The sequence below is a fragment of the Schistocerca nitens genome, chromosome 3 (assembly GCF_023898315.1).
Source record: "Schistocerca nitens isolate TAMUIC-IGC-003100 chromosome 3, iqSchNite1.1, whole genome shotgun sequence".
Classification (NCBI taxonomy): Eukaryota; Metazoa; Arthropoda; class Insecta; order Orthoptera; family Acrididae; genus Schistocerca; species Schistocerca nitens.
This window is the reverse complement of record NC_064616.1, coordinates 275,867,255-275,873,254: the sequence shown is the minus strand read 5'-3', so window position 1 is coordinate 275,873,254 and position 6,000 is coordinate 275,867,255.

Genomic DNA, 6,000 nt, shown 5'->3' with positions numbered 1-6,000 from the left:
TTAAGCATGTCATCCTCTGTTTCAATGCCATCATCATCCCAGTGTGTCTGGATATGCTGTTTTGATCCACTTACTGATTTAACATAAGACCAGAACTTCCTAGGATTTTCTGTCAAGTCAGTACATAGAATTTTACTTTCGAATTCACTGAACGCTTCACGCATAGCCCTCCTTACGCTAACTTTGACATTGTTTAGCTTCTGTGTGTCTGAGAGGCTTTGGCTACGTTTAAACTTGCAGTGAAGCTCTCTTTGCTTTTGCAGTAGTTTCCTAACTTTGTTGTTGAACCACGGTGGGTTTTTCCCATCCCTCACAGTTTTACTTGGCGCGTACCTGTCTAAATCGCATTTTACAATTGCCTTGAACTTTTTCCATAAACACTCAACATTGTCAGTGTAGGAACAGATATTTGTTTTGATCTGTTAGGTAGTCTGAAATCTGCCTCCTATTACTCTTGCTAAACAGATAAACCTTCCTCCCTTTTTTTATATTCCTATTTACTTCCATATTCAGGGATGCTACAATGGTCTTATGATCACTGATTCCCTCTTCTGTGCTTACAGAGTCGAAAAGTTCGGGTCTGTTTGTTATCAGTAGGTCCAAGACGTTATCTCCATGAGTCGGTTCTCTGTTTAATTGCTCGAGGCAATTTTCGGATAATGCACTAAGTATAATGTCACTCGATACTCTGTCCCTACCACCCATCCTAAACATCTGAGTGTCCCAGTCTACATCTGGTAAATTGAAATCTCCACCTAAGACTATAACATGCTAAGGAAATTTATGTAAAATGTATTCCAGATTTTCTCTCAGTTGTTCTGCCACTAATGCAGCTGAGTCGGGAGGTCGGTAAAAGGAGCCAATTATTAACCTAGCTCGGTTGTTGAGTGTAACCTCCACCCATAATAATTCACAGGAACTATCCACTTCTACTTCACTACAGGATAAACTACTACTAACAGCAACAAACACGCCACCACCGGTTGCATGCAATCTGTCCTTTCTAAACACCATCTGTGCCTTTGTAAAAATTTTGGCAGAATTTATCTCTGGCTTCAGCCAGCTTTCTGTACCTACAACGATTTCAGCTTCGGTGCTTTCTATCAGTGATTGAAGTTCCGGTACTTTACCAACGCAGCTTCGACAGTTTACAATTACAATACCAATTGCTGCTTGGTCCCCGCATGTTCTGATTTTGCCCCGCACCCTTTGAGGCTGTTGCCCTTTCTGTACTTTCCCAAGGTCATCTAACCTAAAAAAACTGCCCAGTCCACACCACACAGCCCCTGCTACCCATGTAGCCGACTGCTGGGTGTAGTGGACTACTGACCTATCCAGCGGAACACGAAACCCCACCACCCTATGGTGCATGTCATCCATCTTTTGAAGATTTCCCATTTTGTTGCAGTTAGTCCTGAACCAGAAGAATGTGTTTAAGTCTTTTTTTGTTCTTTGTTCAGTAGCAGTACAAGTACCGTCTGTGACAATGTCAATGGAATGTTGTCTGAGTCACAGCAAAATATTGGGGATCTCAGGTAATAGATTTGGTCCTGCCTGTACTACATCATTTTTGTGAGATGATGCATCCTTCACTTAGTCTTCCCTCATTTCTCTTTCCTCGCTGCATGATGAGAAAGATAAAATAGTGGCTCCTCTGACAGTTGAGCGCATAACCTCTACTTGCCCCTTAATAATATAGTCTAGCATTAAGTCACAGTACATTTGCTTAAGGGCTTCTTGACATTGAAATCTTGTCCTCAGGTGGTTGGCGACATTTCTCTGCAATCAGTCTATTACTCGGAAGAGTTTTATCATTTCTTTTGGCAAGTGAAACCATTGCTCATTGGTCTTTTATACTGAAGGATGCTCTGAACTCAAGAATTCTCAAGACCTCATTGTTCACAGATTGATCTTGATTGTTAGTAATCCCTATAATCTTGATGTCCCAAAAGTGTCTGAAGTTTTTATTCAGGGGAAGGGAAGAGCAGTCAAAATGAACAAAATTCACCACCACTGTATGCACACAGGCTCCTGATTTGTTCACACTAAGTATCCAGCCTAGCAGTGAAGGAACTAACACCAAAGATTCAGATATGCATACAGGCAGACCATCCTTCACTACTTCCGCCGCCCCCCCCCCCCCCCCCCCAAAAAAAAAAAATCATTTTCGATGAGAATCTCCATGGGGATATCTTTCATTGAGTCACTTTTTGGTGTGCTAGCATAATATTATGGACTTATGATAAACTCTTTAGATGATGTGAAACAGGTGGCTGGTGTGAAATCATAAGAAGACTGTCAGATGCAATGAGTGGCACCAGAAAATTCTTCCAAAGCCCCATCATATTAAACTGAACACATTTGGAGTGGCTCTAGGGTGAAGGCTTTGACTCAAATGAATAAACAGTTAATTCTTGTCAATCTACAGTTTTCAGTTTCAAATTTTCAGTCAGTAACTTGTCCTACTTAGTCCCTTAGGTCCTGAGATGCTCATTGCACTGTCTGAAGGTACGTGTATCTGTGGGAGCAACAGCTATTTTTCTCTTGGAAGTAATGCTTTTGTGAGCCACAGCAGTCTTAGTATCCTTTCCTTCATCAGAAATGGACTTATCATGCAGGTTTCTACAATTAGCTCAGTGGGTCTTTCCCTTCCTCCTGCAATCTGAGACTATATGCCTATGGTGGAGACAAAGAAAGCATCTGTTCACTCATTTCATTTTATCTATTCAATCACTGACTCATATGATCTTCTTAGTGTCTTGAGCCCCTATGGATCACAAGATCTACATAGGGCATTTAATGGTTCTTGTACTCTAGTACCTTTCAGGGTTGGTCTTTTAGATTTTGTGTGCATGTGGAGTGCAATGGGAGTGGAAAGATCACCATGTTTCTTCCGCATGTTAAGTGTCTCATCCACTTCCTCACTCAGGAATTTCATCAGCTGCAAAATGGCCTCCTCAGATTGCCCCATATCAGTGTGAATTATCCAGTGGGGTCATATGTCATCCAAAAAAGCATGAAGAATTTTCTGTGTGTTGACTCATCTGTATCCATTCACATCTTGCCCAAGAGCCCAGAGAGCTTGAATACATCATCACTGGCACTCAATAAATGTTGAATTGAGTTCCTCTGGAATGGCCAGCTGAATAGGTTTTATGACTTCTATGTAATGTGGATGGGCCTCAGCTATCCAATCCTTGTTGCCATAATGAGATTGGAGGATCCTCTTTGTTTCTGCATATGTCTCAGCCATCACTGCAACACCTTCTACCACAAAGAAATATACATTTATTGGCAGTAGCTGTCCTTGTCAACAGACTGATCAAACTGCTCCCAGAACTGTGCTCATGTCTTCAAATCACCTGAAAAGGGCTCAAACTCGATCATTGGAAGTCTTACTGAAGTTGAAGGAACATTCGTTTTTATGTGCTGTATTATAGTGGATATCAGAAATTTTTAAATTTTTTTACACATTTTGTATGCTGTTCCTTTACTTTGTGTGCCTTTCATGAAATAGTGTGTTTCACAGTGCCTATATAACCATTGGATTTGTGAACATCTGCCTCATATCTGTCATCATCTAATAGGTCGTGGAACCCCCCATCTAGTTTGGTGAGCCAGTCCGAAACACCTTGTAGTCTCTCTTCATAGCATTTATAATCCACGAGTTTCACAGTGTTTGACAACCTTTCAGCTTCCACAACAAAGTGCATAACGTTCACTCTCTCTTTCATGCATTTCCTCTGTGTGTCATGTAATTGCAATTTCGAATTGTTGTCCACCATGTTCAATCCTTCACGTTATTTGAAAATGTATGGCACTGATAGCTGACAGTCAGCTGTACCCGAGTCAACATTATCTAAGGTATGCTAGTCTGAATAGTACAATGTACAGTCTTCCAGTTGCAGCATTAGTTAGTATCGTAAACAGCCACAAGTGGCAGCACTAGTCATATGTGCATTCACATGTACATCTGTCTGACATCCCTTACTGAAGACAGGTATAATAGGGATCTTTTTCACTCATTTGTAATGCAATGCCTTGTTGTTGAAGTAAACTATCAAACTGCTGCTAGAAGGTAAGCAAGTATTTTTTCACCTAAACTACTGTATATCTTATATTGTACATAACTTACCAGGAGTAGCTTGCATTGCTTTGTACAGTGATTTTAATTGTTATTACAGCCTGTTGTCTTTTAGCTCAATTTCTATCATTTTGGAACTCCTAAAACAATAATATATTCATTAGTGATACAATTTCCAAATACCAAATTCAGTATTTCAGCCATCACTGTCTCACCCTCTTTTCAGTGCCAGTATGGTTACTGAGCATCTATATAGATGTCTTTGATCTCATTATTAACATTACACAAAATATTTGTAAGGCCAGTAGCCAATATTCACTAAATGTCTCTCACATTACATCCTGAGTTTTATTTTGGCTTTATACAGTTGCATCCTATGCTGTCAATAGCTGATAGCAGAGCTTCCACTGTATCTCAGATGAGACCTGTGGGAAACATATTGATGTGAGTGCACTCTGTACTTTACTATATGTGCCAGCTATTTCCCTAAAAGGTTCCTTATCTGCCTAACATTTGCTGGTCTCAAACTTTCAGGGAGATCTGCCCCATACTCACTGGAAGAGATGGTTTCTGTTGTCTCAGATGATTTGCACTTTGCATTTTTTGCTAAAGCATTGAGGCACAACTCTGCACACATGTGGCCAGTACCCACACCTGACCATCCTCCATAAGCAGGCACAGTCCCTATCCATCATATTTTACTATGCGTAACTGTATAACAACATGAGTAAGCAACTGAAGACTAATTGAAGACTACAGCGAGTACTTTGTTCTCTTATTATAAACTACAAGATTGTAATGCTCCTGATTGCCCAAAGTTACACCACCATAATTATGAACTACAAGAAGTGAAATTAAGTCAGCAAAAATGTGCCCTTGTGTCTCTCAGCATTGATAAAATTAATGAGTAAACTTTTCAATGAAAGTGAAAATGCAAGCTACTGGGTAAGTAGTAGCCATTGCAATAGATACACAATGAAGAAAAATGTATTGAGACACATTGAGAAAAACAGTACCCATTTCAACAACAAATTGCAAAATCATCTTGAAATGTTTGGAGGGTTGCATGTCTATGCACTGAGGGTTGAAGACAATGGCTGATGTATTGCTGTAACTGAAATAAATCAGTCTCAAGCAAAATGTGGCATCCATGCCATTCATCAAAACATAATGTTAACTTACATACTATGATGTATCTGTGTGTTCTGCCACTTTCTCCATCCAATACAAAGCACTTACAATGTACTTCTTGTGAATTGCATTGTACAGGGTGCAACTAAATTCCCTCCACAAACTTTGTGTGTGTGTGTGGGGGGGGGGGGGGGGGGGGGGAAGAGAGAGAGAGAGAGAGAGAGAGAGAGAGAGAGAGAGAGAGAGAGAGAGAGAGAGAGTGTGTGTGTGTGTGTGTGTGTGTGTGTGTGTAACAAATATGGACATAAAAATGCATATTTTACAAGCTATGAGCACTTGTCCACCTTTGATAATGTGGAAAACGTATCTTCTATTGCAAGCTCATTTGGTTCATATATTACTTCATGTGTGGAAATAACCACTGTGGGGGCAAGAATAGCCTACCTCTTGAAGGTAGTCTTTACAATACTTTTTCTCACTCACACCTTCCACAAAATGATGAAAGGAAAACAGTTTATTGCTTACTACATTTTCATTGTTCATGTTGCAGCACGCATAATCTTTTAATTTATTGTAACTTCATTTGTAACAAATTATGCAGACAGTATCTACATACACCACTGGATGTACCCACAAAATTGTATCACTGCACGACACAGAGTTCAAGATATATGACCTTATAAACACTGAGTGGCTTGAAAATGAAACTGCAAGATGAAATTCACTTGAGATACAGGTGAAATATGTGTCACATGCACATGTGCGCAAAGCCATAGGTAAAAAGA